Source organism: Petaurus breviceps, unplaced genomic scaffold (assembly GCF_028583685.1).
Source record: "Petaurus breviceps papuanus isolate PSGF00001 unplaced genomic scaffold, PetGlider_PUasm1.0 91133, whole genome shotgun sequence".
NCBI lineage: Eukaryota > Metazoa > Chordata > Mammalia > Diprotodontia > Petauridae > Petaurus > Petaurus breviceps.
In genome coordinates this window covers 90791928-90811008 of record NW_027187419.1, presented here as the reverse complement: position 1 = coordinate 90811008, position 19081 = coordinate 90791928, and the positions used below count along the sequence as shown (strand labels likewise).

Below are 19081 nucleotides of genomic sequence, written 5' to 3'. Positions count from 1 at the left end.
ACATAACTTTTCCTAATTGATATTAGGAAAATTGAAAACAAGTAGCAGGACTAGAAATTCTGAAATTCTTATTTTCTTCCTTTGACCTCTAAACCACTGTGTACTGTATGATAAATATGAATGCATATACTTCTGGAGAAAAATACTTCAAATTACTTGCATTTATTTTAGCAAATCTGTTCATCATTGTAGGCTAGTTAAGCTTACCTAAGCAATTATGCCAGTTTCCTGTGACTCTGAAGAAAAAAATAGTTTGTTGTGTTAATTAAGTATTATATGAGAATGTGGATTGCTGGTGATTTTCCAGTGGAAAGAGCTATTCTTGTGGTCGCCATCAGCACAGCATTAATTGCTAGATAGCAAAGGAGATTAATATTTTGAACATTTTAAGTGGTTTTGCATAAATGTTAGCAATAAGCAAGCCATTTTATGTCTTATTGGTTTGCATTTTTAATAATATTGGGATGCTAGCCTTCCCATAAAGGGAAGATTGCAACAAAACTGAAATAGTGTTCCAACCTTGCTGGTTATGTGCAGACTGACCCTGTATACCCCCTTTTGGGAACACTCAAAGACAGTGCTGCTGTGAAAAAAACATAATAAAGTATGTGAGAGGATATAATTTATTTTTAATTTTCTTACATTTTTGAATTTAATGCTTATGAGAAGTTAACAGTACTGTGAAGAACTCAAAGGGATAAATCCCATGAAAGCCTCCTTCATCTTTTATTTTAGCATGGCAAGTTTGAGTTCCTTTTAAGAGCTGATTGTTGAACAGAGAAAACTACACTCAAATAAAATATGGTCATTTTTAGCTTGGTAAAATAAAATAAATATAAAAATGTGGTAGGAGCACAATATGACAGAATCGATGATATTATGGACCCTAGGTCAGAAAGACTTTGATTCAAATTCCACCTCAGTTACTCATGGTTCCTGTACAAAGCAAATAGAGTCTATGTCCACCAGTCAGCTCTCAAAGATTTGTCTAGTAAGTCATTGACAGGTTAAACTCTGTGTTGGTAGAAGGAGTTTCCACACCTTGAGTTTTCTACACTGGCCTAATCATGGATCCTTTGTGTATTTATATATTTAATGTGGTACCCATATATTATGAGGCAGTATGGGCATAATGGGGAAAGAATTGAATTTGTTGTTAAGACCTGGATTCAAATCCCACCTCTATCATTAGCTGTCTGATCAAGGAAAGATTCAAGCAACTCTCTAAGACTAAAGTTATCAAGTTATCTGTCTAAATGGAGAATGTTCCCACAACTACAAAATTCCAAGTCTTTTACTGTAGGCAAAGCAAATTAATCAAACTTGTTGTTAATCCAATTCTCAAGGGGCATACAGAATTACAATGCTCAGAGATTCTAAGTAGGTAAGGCCCACTGAGGGCAGGGACAGTCTACTACTATTTATGGTCTTTTGAATACCCTATACAATGTGGGTACTCAAGATATATTGACTTACAGATAACAAAACAATTAAGGGACTTTGGAAACTGTGAAGTCCAAATTCTTCATTTTACACCTGCAGAAAGTGAGGAAGGGAAAGGTTAGGGAATTTGATAGGGTTAGGTCAAATAAATTAATATTTCTGGATTATATTAAGATTCCTGGCAGATTGAGTCACATCTCATACTTCAATGATTTACCCACTGTTATGCAATAATCATCAAGCATTTATTGAGGATATATTGTGGCCAGCACAGTGCTTAATTTTTTGGAAAAAAAATCTTTTTCAATATTAATGAGGAATAAAATTTTTTCCCTATTTTCTCCTTACCTTCTGATCTTGGTATTCTTTTTTTATTTGGACAACACCTTTTTAATCTAATATAAATTAAATTATGCATTTTATACCTAACTTTGCCCTCCCTCTCTATCACTTGTTTGTTCATAAAATGTTCATCTAAAATTCTTTTTATAGACAGTTTATCAGATAAAGATTTCATATCTAAAATATATGAATAACTTTGTCAAATCTATAAAAATATGAGTCATTCCCTAATTGATAAATGGCAAAAGGATATGAATAGGCAGTTTTCTGATGAGGAAAAAAAAACAACGTATAGTCATATGAAGATGCTCTAAATCATTCTTGATTAGACAAATGCAAATTGAAACAACCTTGGGATATCATTTCATGACTACCACACTGGCTAAAGTGATAGAAAGGGAGAGTGAGAAATGTTGGAGTGACAAATGTTGACATATACATACACACAAACCTATATACACATACATATATACATACATGTATGTATACCTACACATATATGTACTATATCTGTGCATATATATTTCTGTAGTTTTGCTAAGAAGTAGGTAGATGATAAATTGTCTTGGATGAGCACAATTTACCTGATCCAAATGAACTAAATCATAGATTAAGAAAAAACTAGAAGTGGGAATGGTGAACCATAGATCTCCAAGTCAAGTGAGCAAGCATTTATTAAGTATTTACTATGTTACAATCACTACTCTAAGGGCTGACACTATAAATAAATGCAAAAAAAAAAGAAACAATTACTGCAAATATTGTTCCAGAAGGATGGGGGCATCACTTAACCATCTAACAATTTGTTAAATTTTCTATTTTCTTTTAAATCATTCTGTTAGATTTGTCCTTTTCTGAGAGTGAAACATTAAAGTTTCCTACAATTATAGTTTTACTATGCCATTTTGCAATTCATTTTTTCCCACTTTTTAAAAATTTAAATGCTATGTTATTGAGAATGTCAGGAACATTCCCATAAGAAAATATATCTGAGTCTATAATGAAATATGGATCCCTTAACATGGGTTTAGTCTGGGAAAATTTTATGCATTTGGTGGCCTCCTTATTTGAGAAGGATATGCCATAATGGCTGGTTTTCTGCCCCCAAATGAAGAAATGTGTGAGTTCCTAGGATCAATTAGGACCCAGCATGGCAAACACAATTTAACATCAGAGGAAGGATCATTTGTTTTTCAAAATGGAAGGTGATTATAGATAGAACATAGGAGAGTGTCAGACTGCTTGATTTGAGGCAAAGGGTAAATTCTATCATGCCACATGACATGGTTTCTCTTATTAATGTGTTCTTCTAAGAATGAAGCAAGGTAGATAAAAAGGTACTATCACAAAACAATGGCTAACTGCATGCAAAAAGAATAAAGAAGAAAAAAAATAAGGGTGTAACCACCATGTCAGCAAATAAAGTTTAGAACAGAATGGAAGTGAATAAGAATCAGGAGGAGAACAATGCAAAGGAAAAATTTTTAAGAAAAGGACACAATAAAAGAAAACTGCTAAAAATAAGAAGTTGGAAGAAGGATTTCAGGGGAAATAAGATTTTTAATTCCTAATTGAATTGGGTAAAGAGAGAGAATAAGAGGAAGATGCCTAAATAAATAAAAGACATAGAAATGAATAACATAAACTTAAAGGATTTGTGATGTGGTAGGTAAATTGGATTGGGGAAAAAGAGGGAATTTGTGTAAGCTGACTTTCACCAAAATAGTAGAAGCAAAACTAATAATAGGGAAAAGCATTAATTTAAAATGGAGAGGGGACACAAAATATTAATATGAAAAGCACAAATGGAGAAAAATGAAAATCTAATAATCATAATTTAATTACAAATATATAAAATGCCTGTATAAAATGAATAGAGACAGAATAGATAAGGGAAAAAAAGTCAATAATTTGTTTCATTAAAAAATATCCAAAAGACACGTACAGAATGAAAATGAGAGGCTGGAACAAAATTTACTATGCATCAGAAGGCTAAAAAAAAAGAAGAGGTTTTTTTTTTTTAAGAAGTTAGGAGAGGATTCCGGGAAGATGATGGAGTAAGTCATAAAATTCCCAAGTTCTCAAGATTTTCCCCCACAAAACAGTTAAAATGGCACCCTTGAGTGAACAAAGTGTGGGTAGAGATAAATAAGAATAGGGATACACCCGGGGTCTTCCTGGGACAATTTGAGAAGATCAGAAGAAAAATCCCAGGATGAGGTTTGGTCCCTGAGAAGAGTAAATAGCTCCATTCTAAGGTTTCATTTTAGCTATAAGCCACAAACCTCTTAAACAACAAGCAGAAAGCCCTAGGGTTAGTTGTTTTGAGAGACTGCCTTGCCTACAGCCACTGGAACTTTTACCCTGGGACAGTGAGGGGAGTTGGGCATTTAAGCCCAAGAGGTTTCCGAGGGACCATTTGCTGACAAGGAATGCCAGACCCAACTGCACCGCAAAGAGTGGTGCGATGAGAAGGAATTCGCACATACCTGGTGAGTACAGAAGCTGTGGGGCAGAAAGCCCCTGACTGTGGGCATGTATAGGAGGCTGGAGGTTTGACTTTGGTTCCAGGCTAGAGGGAAGAACTGAAGATCTGGGGCAAGAAGCACCATTTCCCATATCCTAGGGCTAGAAGTGATTGATTACAAAAATTAAGTTATTGCCACAAAAAAAATTAAGAGGAAAAGGAAAAAGAATCCAACCATACAAAGCTTTTAGGAGAACAGAAATGACTGGGGTTTATCTTCAGAAGAGAATATTGAAGTAAAAAAACCCCAAAAGAGTAATATCAAATGGTCACCTGCTGAAAAAGAATTCACAGAAGATCTTTTAAAAGACTTTAAAAATCAAATGACAGGGATGGAGGAAAAACTAAAAAAGAAAATAAGAATAATCACACAGCAAAATGGTACAGATGATAAAAGATGGAAATGTATAGTTAAAGTTAAAGGGATTGTGGGAAGGCAGGAATACTAATACACTGTGTGAAATTGTCCAGCCACTCGGGCAGATAATTTGGAATTGTGCTAAGAAGACCTGCTGTGCTGTTATCCATGGGATCATGAAGAATTGGACACAACTGAATGACTGAACAACATGAGAGGTAGCATATTATATTAGAGCACTAAATTTGGAGTCAGGAAGACCTGATCTCCAGTCCAGCCTTGGACATTTACTACCTGTGTGGTTTTTGTTAAGTAACTTAAAATTGTTTTGTTTTGGTTGCCTCACCTTTAAAATGAAGGAGTAGACGACTTCTAAAATCTCTTCCAACTATGAATGTCTAATACTATGAGTCTACTGTACTGTAAATGAATAGGAAGAACACAATGAACAATGGAAAGACTTTTATGAGCTGATGCAAACCGCGACCAAGAAAACAATGTGCACACTCACTCAATTACCACAACAATGCAAATAACAACAGTTCCAACAAACTATAGGCCATTGATTTTTAGTTTGATTCCTTGAACAATTACAGAATATATTATTACCTAGATCATCAATGAACATCTAGAAAAAGCGATGGCAATCCTAAAAAGTCAGTATGCCTTCTTTAGCAATATATGGTACCATACTGGACTTATTTCTTTTTTCGATAGGGTTACTCAATTAGTAGAACAAGGAATTCCTGTAGATGAAATTTACATAGATTTTAATAAAGCATCTGATACAGCTTCATGTGATCCTTGTGGAAAACTTGTAGTGATATGGCCAGGTGATAACAGACAGATTCAGACACAGTTGATTGTCCAGGCCCAAAGCACTCATTAATGTTAAGATGTCAACTTGTAAGAAGGACTTAAGTGATATGGTTGCAGGAACTGTGATTGAATCTAATGGTTTAATTTTTTTTATTTTGATAAAAACATAAATGACATGCTTTATAAATTTATAGATTGTGCAAAACTGAGAGTTATAACTGAGTGTTATAGCTATCACACTGAATGACAGGACCAAGATTTCAAAGGATCACGACAGGGTAGAACATTGAGAAATAACTAATAAGAAAAAAAAAATAATCTTAAATCAATAGATGATACCTGAGTACAAAAAGTAAACTTCAGAAGTACAAGGAAAAGGAGGTATCTACGGAGACAAATAAGATTGAGGGGAAGGGCTTTGATATGTTGCCATAAAAGAATCTAAGGGAGGAATTGGGAATGTTTATCCTAAAGAAAAGAAGACTTAGAAGGATATGATAGCTGTCTCAAACATATTAATAATAACAAAAGCAATATTTATTTAGTGCTTACGATATGCTAGGAAATATATTAAGTGATTTACAATTATTATTTTATTTGATCCTCACAAAAACGCTGTGAATGTGTTTTCATCCATTTTGCAGATGAGGAAACTGAGGCAAACAACAGTTAAGTGACTTGCCCAGGGTCACTTGGTATAGGTATCTGAGGCCAGATGTGGACTCTGGTATCTTTTAGACTTCAGGTTCTTTGTTCTATCGATTGCACCACATAGCTGTCTATTTGGAAGACTGTCACGCAAAAGGGTGTATTAAACTTGTTCTGCTTCACTCCAAAGGTGGTTAGTTGCTGTCCTTACTTATAGAGGACCAAAATGAAATTGATAGACAGATATGAATAGATAGATATAGAGTTGGTATATGTGTATACTCACATATATGGGTTTTAAAAATGGAATCCGTTGTCTCAGGAGGTAGTATTTTCTTCCTCATTCATGGTCTTCAGGGGAAAGCTAACTACTTGATGCATATTCAGGTTTAGGTATGGACTGGAATAAATGGCCTCTGAGATCTCTTCCAATTGTAAGATTCTAGGATCTTATGCCCTACACAGAGTATAAATAGGATATGATCTTACTTGCAAATAATGTGGTACTAATTGCGATAAGCCCTGAAGCACTCAATGAAATCCTTGTCAATGAAGCCACATCAATGAAATCTATAGTCATTCAAAAGAGATTAGTTGAACTGTCCACCATGGGGCAAAAAAGTAAGTGAAAAATGCATACTGTCCATGTTATGCCATATAGTTGGGAAGGCACTGAGTTAGTCTGTTAGCTTGTAGATCTGATAGTGGCAGCTCGGTGGCACAGCGGATCTAGTGCTGAGCCTGGAATCTGAAAGACTCATTTTCCTGAGTTCAGATCTGACCTCAGATATTTACTAGTTGTGGGAGGGATTCTTGACAAGTTCCTTAACCCTGTTTGCCTCAGTTTACTCATTTGTAAAATGAGCTGAAGAAGGAAATGGAAAACTGTTCCAGTAACTCTGCAAAGAAAACCCTAAATGGGATCAAGAAGAGTTGGACACAACTAAAAATGACTGTATGACAACATAGATAGAACGCCAACAAATACTCAGAACTGAATGAGGCTGGGTCCCATTTGAGAAACTGGGTAGTCCTTTCAAAGATTTCAAGTTTCTCACTACCTCAAACACCTTTTTAGAACCAACATTCCTCTACTGATATTGTGCAACTATGATTCATGGAAAACCATGATACCGAAAATTATCTAAGTTATTAAGTAATAAAAGGCAATGGAATATTATATGATGGCATTCTTATACTATAGCATATAATAAAACTAGATTCTACATGGGAAATGACATAAAAGACATAAAGGGAATGTATGAACAGAAAAGGAGGTAAGTAGGTTGCCCAGTCACAGAGACAGAGCTATAAGAGACTACAGATGTCATTTGACCAACTTCATATATCTTTTTTTTTTTAATTAAAGCAATTGGGGTTAAGTAACTTGCCCAAGGTTACACGGCCAGTTTTTGTTTTTCTTTGTGTGTGTGTGTGTGTGTGTGCGGGTGTGGGTGGGTGTTAAGTATCTGAGGCCCGAACTGATCCTGAATCCTCCCGACTCCAGGGCTGGCACTCTTACTCACTGCACCACCTAGCCGCCCTACAACTTCATATATCTGAACAAGGATCTTTTCTACTGTACACCCAAAACTTGGTCATACCACTTTGTGCAAAGGCCCCTAGTGAGAAGGAACCCATTTTCTTCCATGGCATCCCATTCTGGTGTTGGATAGCTTAAATTGTTAGCATGGTATAGCAGCAAGCACCCCAAGCGTCCTCAGGGTTTGCTGCCAACACAGGTTCTTGGATCTGCTTTGATAAAGGAAAGCAACTCAAAATGGGTTAACAAGCTTACTTTAATCAGTCAGATATATATCGTTTACCTTGTTCAGGGGAAAAAGGTCAGCACCCCGAACTTCAGAGTATACAGGCAGAATTATCAAGACAGAAACAGATCAAGTAGACAGCTTTCCAAACTGTCCAGACATTACATCCATACCCAATCAACATCTGGGTTTTTCAAAGCCGGGGGGCCTCCAGACAACGGCTTTCCAGAATCCATATCAAATCACAGAACACTTCTCAAAGTGAGCCCCCAAAACAAAGCTACACATCATGGCTTATATAGCCTTCTCCTGGCTCAGAGAATATAACAACCTTATTGACTCACTGGCCAATCAAGAAGTATCTACTGAAAAACAAGCCTCCCACCCCAGGTTCCAGGTGCACTTTAGCCTAGGGGCAGGGAAGACCTTTAAAATTTACATTCCCATTACACATGGTTTTTCCTTTTATCAAGCCTAAAGTTGCCTCTTTATCTTTATATTATATATTATATAGTAATATATACACACATATATACATATAAATATATTTACATACATATCTATATAATATTATGACCCTCCCCCACTGATCCTACTTCTGCCCCCAGGGGCCAAGCAGAATTCAATTCAATTTAATAAATATATATTATTCTGAGACACATAGAGAAAGCTACCTAGGAACAGTAGTTCTCCAGAGCTATACTCATCCATGGGCAAACCTCCCTTGGTTCATTCTCACTTTTGCTCCCAAAGATAATCAGCTTGTCAATAACATAATGGCCAATTCAGAATACCAGCTCCAGTTCTGCTATTCTCTATTTTTATCCACTGTTTGCAAGGCAAGCCAGGTTCAGAATAGGAGAGAAATGAGAGTGGTCCTCCAGAGTACATGGCCTGTAAGTCCTCTTGTATTCACTAGTAGTATCAGACCAAACAATAATAGGCCCCCCTACTTAAATCTCAGGTAGCACTGAGTTCAGTATTACCAACACAGAAAATCCAGTTATTGACAGCTGACATTTAACTATGTGTGCTTGCCTTTAGGCAATCTGTATTCCTTTTGGTCCTTGGCTCATTTCCACTCCTGGTCTTCAGATCCATTTCCAATTGGACAAAGATATCCATCAGGTCATCTAGGAAAAAAAAAAGTTTCCTGCCTAGCAGTCCTGGACTACCACAGTTCATAAGTTTCCTAAAGATTCACATTGCCCACAGCCCTGCTTGCTGGAAACTTTTGTTTTGTTTTTTAATATAGTTCAAAAGTCATTAAAGTTTCTAAAATCAATAGACACCAATCACATAGTAGTCCTTTATAATCTTCTAGTAATAAAATTCTTTCTGTGATGATAAAACTGGATAAAGATAGGAGGGAAAACGTACAAAGTATTAGATAAAACATGACTACATAAATAGTAAAAGGAAGTGTAAGTAAACATGGTGATTGACTTAACTGGTTAAGGAGGAAACAAACACAAAGTAGCACAATTTCTAAGAGTGAGAACTCAAATGGATAAAATCTCCTCTATTTGAAGGGATTTATGAAAATTAATTTTCATTTCCTTTTTAAATTCATTTTATCCTTTTAGAACTTATTTGACTATTCACAATGCTGATACTTTTATTAATTTGGGGTGATTTTGATCCCATCAAGTATGAGAAATTATGCCTTAAGATGTAAAATGTACTGTATGGCAAGTATTGCTCAACCCATGGTACCTTTTATCTGAAGTAATCTGTGTAAATGAATTTCTTTTCTACTGTGTAACAATATAATTGTGAACTATTTTGCAAAATCAAAAAAAAAAAACATCCTGATTAAAAATAAAAGTTTAGTCCTACCCTAAACTGTTTTCTTCTGGTAGAGTTGTGATGTATGTATCTATATATGTGAGCAATACTTTCCTCCAGCACCAAATTTCCTGGGTAAGTGACTGCATATTACCAGGAACGTAGTTTTCAAATAATAACAGTTCTCTTTCTGAGGAACCATCTAATGCAAAGTGTTCCTCCAAGATGACCGGGAGATCACATTTGTATAGAATTTTATAGTTTGCAAAGCACTCTACTTATTATCTCATCTGATCCTCCCAACAACCTTGTTTGGTAGATGCTATTATTATGCTCATTTTATACATGAGGAAATGGAAGCTCAGAGAGATTAGGTGACTTGACCAAGGTCACACAGCAAGTACACATCTGGGGCAGAATTCAAACTGAGATTTCCCTTACTCCAAGTGTAGCATTCTATCCACCAGGCTATGTTGCATTCCATTAACCTAGGAAAACCAATGTCTGCTTCTGCTAGTCTTGTAATGTGGGTGGGGAAAGAAGGCAGGCTTCCAGACAAGTGCTAGTCAAGCTGCTATAGTTTCCTGTATGGAGCAGTTATGTTGTACTACATGACAAGCAATAACCTTTTCCCCAAACAGTTCCTACAACTGTTCATTTGACTCATGATTTGCCTTTGTGAGAGACTTTCAAACTGCCAGAATCCTCTGATCTCTCATACATACACCAAGAACATAGGGATGCCATTTAAGTCATTGCTAAGCAAGCAGCTATCACTGATCCCATGAGTGAATGAATGGAGGAGCAAATGAATAAAAAGCATTTATTAAGTAATTTCTATGGTTCAAGCCCTGTGTTCATCCTACAGATTCATCATTGCCAAAACACTTCATTGTTCGCTGTGTTCAAGATTTCAGTCAGTTCAGCTTTAGTCAGTTATCACACAAGAGGAAACAAACACAGTGAAACCTACCCAAGAATACCAACCCTGAAAAGCAATAACATCAAAAGGCTTCTCTCTCTCTCTCTCTCCCATCTCCCTTCTCTCTCTTCTCTATATGCCCTCCACCTCCTACAGAGAAGTGTCTTAGATAGGTACACTGCCAGCAAGAAAATCCAGTCTAACACAGCTTCCCAGAGATTCCGGTTCTCCTTGCTTTTTTTCTAGTGCCAACAAACAAGCTTAAAAGTGAGAAAGAGGTTGAGGCAGTGCTCCTAGTGGCTTGCCCACCCCATTGCTCAGCTGCACTTGCTGATGTCTATATTGGTATATAGACATCTGAGTCCATACACACCACTGTGAAATAACTTTGCCGCAGTTTTCACTGTGAATTCCAATGCACTGTGTTCATTGTTATTCTTCTTTCTGTCATAATTGTTAATCTCCATAGAATCTGGTTCAACCGTTTCATCAGGGCATTTTTCTTCTTCCCCTCCTATTTTTAGCTTAAATCTTTTTTTAATCAGATCAAGAAGTCTCCAGTGAAATATACTCTTTGTCTTGCATGTGAGATGCACACTATCCTTAGCAAGAAACACTTCTTAAAGCACTATCCAGAAAACCAAAGTCTATTCTCTGATACCTGTCATGCTATCAAAATTTTCACTTTTCATATTTTTTTCTTCAAAACTTAATACTTCAATTAGAAGAAAAAATTAAAATAACACCATGACCCCCAACCCTTCCATTTCTGCCCAGGATTTCAAGATTGATAGAGGCACTCTTCAGGTGTCTTCCAGAACATCATTTGTTCCCATATGAATTGGTGGTAATGGTTAATAGTAGCCTTTTTTGTCAGAAAATTGTCTGGTACATCCTGCACTCACATTTCAAAAAGACAATATTGTCCTGATGGTGTAAGTTTCTAAAAATGCCTTTCTTTCTACCCCTTAGCAGGAAATCTATAATCATAGTCACACACACACACACACATATATGTATATATATATATATATATATATATATATATATATATATATATATTTTTTTCCCCCTTCTAAAGATCTCTTTTTTTTTAGTCAATGGTGCATACGATGAAAGTACTTCTTTGGAGTGCCCACTATTAGTCTTTGTCATGTTCTTTCACTAACTAATCTCTTCACACTCATTTTGATTTAACTTTGTTATATCAGAATCTTTTTCTCACTTCATAGGATCATTGATTTGGAACTCGAAGGGACCTCAGAAGCCATCCAATCCAACTCTCCTTCTAACCCAGTTAAAGAAACTGAGTCTGAGCAAACTTGAGTGATTACCAAAAAACTGTGAGGCAGTATTTGAACTCAGATCTTCCTGACTCCAAGTCTAGTCATTTATCCATTTCACTGGTTACTTCCTGGGCTTGTTCTTTGGTTATTCTTTGTCTCTATCCAAAGAACTCTTGAGGCATTTCCCCTCAGTTGACTTTTCCTTCTGTTTGGAGGACTGGAAACAGGAACAGGAAACTCCTTCACAGGGCTTCAAACTTTACAGGTAACTTAATTTTCCATCAGGGACTCTGGTGTTCATTTCAATGAACATCATGCCTCCCCCAGAATAAAGTAATCTCACCTAAAATCTCATCACCATGCAGTTTGACTCAGTTTTTGATACTGAATACCTTATTAAGTTTATAGCTTCCTTCTGCCACCTTATAACCAGCTTCCTCAGTGTCTTGAGCTTTCCATTTCTTGCTAGGTGCAACTTGTCCCTTGAGGAAAGACTGCTAGGGCCCAGGCTGGGCCAAGGCATCTGTCCAAAGCAACTGTTTCCATCTGTAAAAGCACAAGGTGTCTTCCACGTCTACCATCAATCCAATCTCACAACTTGGATATGAAGAACTTTCAATAGAAACAAGAGCAAAACTTTCCTTTGACTTCAGACCTCTCATCTCCTTTTGCAGTGTCCTTTGAGAGTAGACGAGTGGTACCCTACATTGAGTAATGAACATCCTCACACATGGTTATCCCCTCTATATCCCAGTGACTCTGAACTCATATGCATCATCATCCAAATCCCCTTCCACACCTGCTTCCACCTGATTCCTCATTCCCATCTCCTTCAACCCACCCACATCAAAGTTTCATGATAACTCCATCCAGTCCTTTCACTGTATTTGCTAGAATTCCTGTTCTGAAGGCAACAAACTTCCTTTTACTTTAAATCTATTCTTCTCTTGCTCCTCTTGTCTACTAGCTCTTACTGAAACCTGGTTTCCCCTATGACAGAACCTCCTTAGACACATTCTCTAGTACTGACTGAACCTTTACTCATTCTCCTTGGCTCACAGGTAAAGGCAAGGGAGTTAGAATTCTCCTTTCTCCCCACTGCCACTTCGAGATTCTCTCTTCCTCCATCATTCAATGAACTTTCTTCTTTTGAGGCTCATGTCATTCATGTCTACCCACCCAATCAAAATCCTGATAGCTGTTGTCTACAGACCCCTTGTTTATTCCCCTTCCTTCCTTAATGAGTTCAATATTTGGCTTATAATTTTTCAATCTTCCCCAACCCTTGCCCTCATACTAGGAGACTTCAACATATATACTAATTCTCCTTCAAATATCCTGACCACTCAGTTCCTCAATCTACTCACCTTTCATGAATTATTCCTCCATAACATCTCAGCCAGCCAAAGACAGTCACATCCTTAACCTTACCATTACCCACAAATGTACCAGCTTGATGTTCAAGAATTCTGAAATCCCTTTATCTAATCATAATCTATTGACTTTCACCTATCCATTTCCTTTCCCTTACATAACCTTACTCTTCATATACACTGTGACCTCCAATTCTTTGACTCCTCAATGTCTCCCAATCTCCCCTACACTATCTTCTCTTCTTTGCATTTTGACCCCTTAGTGGACCAATTCAAGTCTACACTGCTCTCCTCTCCTAAATCCCTAGCCCCTTTATTATGCCACCAATTACAAGCAAAGCCTCAGTATTTAATTACTCCCATCATTTGTCATCTTCATAACTACATACATGCTTCTGAACAAAGATCGAGAAAATCATGCAACTATTCTAAATGGATCCTCTACAAACTTATATTCTGTAATGACAATTGGGCCCTCACTGCTGCTGAATCTACCTTATCAAGTCACTATGATACTCTTTGCAGTAGCTCTTCCAAATCTTTTCACTCCTCCTCAAATCCCCCTTTCTCCCCAGTCTCCCAGTTGAGAACCTTGCTTCATCTATTATATTAAAGTCATCAACCAAGAAATTCCTCTTCATCATCTCCTATAACAGGGGTGCTTTCTGACACTTTCTCCTCCTTTACTGCTATCTCATATGATGAGACTTTACCAAGAGCTTGGTCCTTGGTCTTTACTTACTTACTCTTTTTTTGGTGGGTCAATTGGGGTTAAGTGACTTGCCCAAAGTCACACAGCTAGTTTTTGTTTTAAGTGTCTGAGGCTGGATTTGAACTCAGGTCCTGACTCCAGGGCCGGTGCTCTATTCACTGTACCACCTAGCTGCCCCTACTTACTTACTCTTTACCAAGACGAGCCCCTCTGCTTGTTCAAGTTTAATCCCATTCTATCCTACTTTCCCAAGAGATTTTCCCCTTTGCCATCTCCACTTTTTCACTTATTTTCAATCTTTCCCTGATTACTGGTTCATTTCCTACTTCATACATACTCATCTATACCCTATCTTAGAAAAATCCCTCACTTGATCCTTCTGTCCTTGCTGACAATCATTCCATAAGTCCTCTTCCCTTTGTAGCCAAACTCCTTGAAAAAACCATATACGTTAAGTGCCTCCACTTTCTTTCCTCTCGTTCTCTTCTTTGTCCCTTACGATCTGACTTCTGATCTTATCATTCAAACAAAAATACTCTCTCTAGAGTTGCTTATGATGTCTTAGTTGCCAAATTCAGTAGCTTTTTCTCAATCCTCATTCTTCTTGACCTCTCTGCAGCCTTTGACACTGTTGATCATTTTTCTTGATATTCTCTTCTCTCTAGGTTTTCAGGTCATCACTCTTTCCTAGTTTTTTGGTCACTCCTTTTCTTTCTCTTTTGTTGGATCCTCCAACTCATTCCCTCTAATCACATGAGTCACTCAGGGTTCTGTCCTGGGCACTTTTCTCCCTCTATAATACTTCACTTAGTCATTACATCAGATCCCATGCAATAGCGAGCTAGGACAATACTCTTTTTTTTTTTTTTTTAAAGCAATCGGGGTTAAGTAACTTGCTCAAGGTTACACGGCCAGTTATTTCTGGGTGTAGTGCTGAGTGTCTGAGCCCGGGATTCGATCTCCAGGTCATCCCAACACTGGAGCCGGTGCTCTTACTCGCTGAGCCACCTGGCCGCCCCTAAGCAATTGAGGTTAAGTAACTTGTTCAAGGTTACACGGCCAGGTGTATCTGGGTGGGTGCTGAGTGTCTGAGCCCAGGATTCGATCTCCAGGTCACCCTGACACTGGAGCCGGTGCTCTTACTCACTGTGCTACCTGGACACCCCGACAATACTCTTAGTAGTTAGTAAGGGTGAAGGGGAGAATATTTTAGGATTGGGGACAATTGAACACCCTAATAGGCCAAAGGAAAGAAGCCAGTAGAGAGAAAATCAAAAGGAACTTGAGAGAAGGAATGAATTATAGGGTAAGATCATGAAGAAGATACAGGGGATGGAACTGAAAATACATGTAGAAGATTTAGGTTCGGGAAGGAAAGGGATCACTTCATATTCTGAGCTTAGAATGAAAAAAGGAGAGGTTTCAAAGAATAGGAGAGAAGTGAGAGAAATCACTGTTAACAACTTCCTTGAAAGCTAATGTAGTCAGTCTATAAGCCAAATGAATGGCAGTATAGGCAGCAGTAATGCTAGCATAATAGTTTTTAAAAGACCACCATACATTGCCCTCTTTAGATAAATTATAGAATAATTTGTTACATTCTTAGAGTCAAACTTCAAAAGGTACAGTGACAAATCAGAAGTGATGCAGATCAGCATTAGAGAGAGACTAGAAATTAGGTCACAGTAGGAGGGTTAAAGAAACTGGGGATGTTTAGGATAGGGAAGAAAAGATAATAGTGGGATAGGGAATGGGATAGGAAATGAATTTAGGATTTCAATTGTATAGGTAGTTCCTGGGAGAGTAAACTCCCTTTGCCTATATAGGCCAGCACTTTCTCTGTAATTTATAATATTAGGGGGAATAGAAGGGAATAAGTATTTATAGAGTGCCTACAATGTGCCAGGCATTGTACCTAGCACTTTACAAATATTATCTAATTTATTCTTCATGACATACCTGCCAGCAAAGCTCCATTTTACAGTTTAGGAAAATAAAGTAAACAGATATTAAGTGAGTTCCCCAGAGTCATGCAGTCAGTGTCTGAGGCTGGATTTGATCTCAGGTCTTACTGACTTCAGACGCAGTTCTCTATCCATTGTACCACAAACTCTACATAACAATATTAGTAATTAGCTAATTATGAATGTTATAAGTACTTTATATACTATAAGTACTATTATAAATAGCCAAATTTACTACAAAGAATACATGAAAGAAGATGCTATCTGTATCCAGAGAAAGAACTGAAAGAAGTATGTATAACATGGTTTTACATGCATATCCATATTTGTGTCTCATAGTAACCATCTCTAGAGTAAGGGGGAAGAACAAAAGGGGAAAAAAGAAAGTTACATGACAACTTTATTACATATTTAAAAGAAATAGTATGTTGTACATAATAGATTTGTAGTTCCATGTACAATCATCTCTTTTTCTATTCTACTATATTATGGACATTTTTCTTTTATTTCTTAAGTTCAGAATAAATAAACAAAAATTTACAAAAATAATATTAGAATTTTCCAGAGCACTGAGAACCTAAGTGAATTGCCCAGGGTAACACAGCAAGAATATGTAAAGGGCTGGGCTTGAACCCAGATTTTCATGCCTCTGAAGCCAGATAGCTATCCACTATACATGTGGCTTTGATGGAGACAGAATAATTGTGTTCAAGCATCAGTATTGTGGAAACAGGATCACTACATTGCTCTACAGCATAAAAAGTGAGCAATAGGTTTTTTTGCTGTTGCTGCTGCTGCTGCCACCCCTGGGAACAACTTCTCCCTCTCCCTCCCCAGGCCCAGCCCGGAAGCTGATGCGAAGATGAGGAGCTCATAGGAAGTATCATGGATCTCATGATTCTGTGGGCTTCTTAAGACTATATCCAAGACAAGTTCAACCTCACAGGGCTCAATGAACAGGTGCCCCACTATAGGCAGGCACTAGACATGATCCTCGACTTGGAGCCTGATGAGGACTTGAAAGACAACCCCAACCAGAGTGACCTGACCGAGCAGGCAACTGAGATGCCGTATGGACTGATTCATGCCCACTGCATCCTCACAAACTATGGCATCGCCCAGATGTTGGAAAAATACTGGTAGGGAGACTTTGGCTATTGTCCCCGTGCATGTTGTGAAAACCAGCCCATGTTACCCATTGGACTGTCGGACATACCAGGTGAGGCCATAGTGAAACTGTACTGCCCCAAGGGCATGGATGTTTACACCCCCAAGTCATCCAGGAACCACCACAGAGATGGTGCTTACTTTGGCACTGGCTATCCTCATATGCTCTTCATGGTGCAGCCTGAGTACGGGCCCAAACAGCCTGCCAATCAATTTATGCCCAGGCTGTATAGCTTCAAGATCCATCCTATGGCCTATCAACTGCAGCTTCAGGAAGCCAGCAACTTCAAGAGCCCTGTCAAGACCACCCGCTGACTTGTCTCCTCCCCTCCCCCCCAACACCTCAGCTGTGACACCATTCCTCCGTCCCCCAGTACACACACACCTTTCCAGAACCCCTAATGGTTTTTAGTTTAAATTAAGAAGAAGTCATTATTATGGTGGTGTGGTGGGAGTATGAAATAAAGTTGAGGAAAAGGCAAAAAAAATGTGACCAACGGGTAGAAGTTATAGCAAGACAAATTTGAGGTCAGTGGCCTTTTAGTACTACTGTCTGGTTGCAATTTTTGAAGAACTTAAATTGTGAATTATCTAAAGAGTGAAGGAAAGTTGTATGAACAAATCAAATTAAGGCAACAACCGTGTTTTAAGCACCTACTATGTGTCAGGCAAGGTAGTAGGTGCTGTGGCTGTAAATAAAGATAAAAATTGCACCTGCTCTCAAAGAACCCATAACCTAATTGTGGAGACACGCAAACAACTATGTACATAACAAGATAAATATATGATAAATTGGACATAATCTCAGAAGAGAGGAAGTAACATTAAAGGGGAATGGGAAAAACTGATTGCAGGAGTCAAGCTTTCAGCTGAGACTTAAAAGAAGCTAAACAAGCTAGCAGGCAGAGATGAGTAAAACAGGCATGCAATTATCATTGGATCATGGAGTACATGCAGGACAGTAAAGTGTATGAAGACTGGAAAGAAAGCAAAGGTCTAGGTTCCAAAAGGCTTTAAAAGTCAAATATGGGATTGTATATTTTGTCCTGGAGGTAATAGGGAGCCAGCAGAGTTTACTGAATTGGAGGTGGGGAGGGCACTGATATAAACAGACTTGATCTGAAGGAAGATCATGTTTATAGCTGAATGGCTAGAGTGGGGAGAGACTTGAGGCAGGGGAATCAATCAGAAAGTCATTGCAAAATCCAAGTATGAGCTGATGACGACCTGAACCAAGGTAGTGGCAGAGTCAGAGGACAAAAGGGGAATGTTATTAAAGTATAAATGAAAGGACTTATCAATTAATATTTGGAGTGAGAGAAAAAGAGGGAGGAGTCAGAGAAAACACTTAGGTTTTGAGCCTGGATGACTAAGGAGATTGGTATCATTCATGGCAGTAACAGAAAAATTAGGAAAGCAAGGAGAGAGTTTTGGGGAAAATAATAGTTCAGTTTTGTACATGTTGAGTTTAAAATATCTATAGGAATCTGGTTTGAGATATTTAATAGTCAGTTAGAAATGTGATACTGAAGGTCAGGAGAGATGTTAGGACTGTTGAAATAGATCTGAGAATCATATGCATAGAGAGAATTACTGACTACTGGAGCTGATGAGATCATGAAGAGAAACAGTATAGAGCAGGAAGAAAGGAGATCTCAGGACAGAGTTTGGGGAAAATTCATAGTTAGTAGGAATAATCTGAATGAAGAAGGAACAGTAAAGAAGACTAAGAAGAAATAGACAGGTAGAATGAAAAACCAGAGGGCATCAGTGTTATGGAAAACCTAGACAGAAAAGAGTATGAAGAAAAAGAGGTGATTGATAGTGTCAAAGGCTCCAGAAAGGTGAAGAAATATGAGGGTTGAGAAAAGGTCATTAGATTTGCCAATTAAGCCATCATTGGAGACAGCAGTTTCAATGATGAGACCTGAAACCGTACTGTAGAGAATTCAGTAGAGAGAGG

General features: G+C 37.7%; 1 pseudogene; it reads left to right on the top strand.

The window, feature by feature from the left end:
• Window positions 1-6616: 6616 nt before the first annotated feature.
• On the top strand, window positions 6617-17459 carry LOC138155160 (casein kinase II subunit beta pseudogene; annotated as a pseudogene).
• Window positions 17460-19081: the final 1622 nt, after the last annotated feature.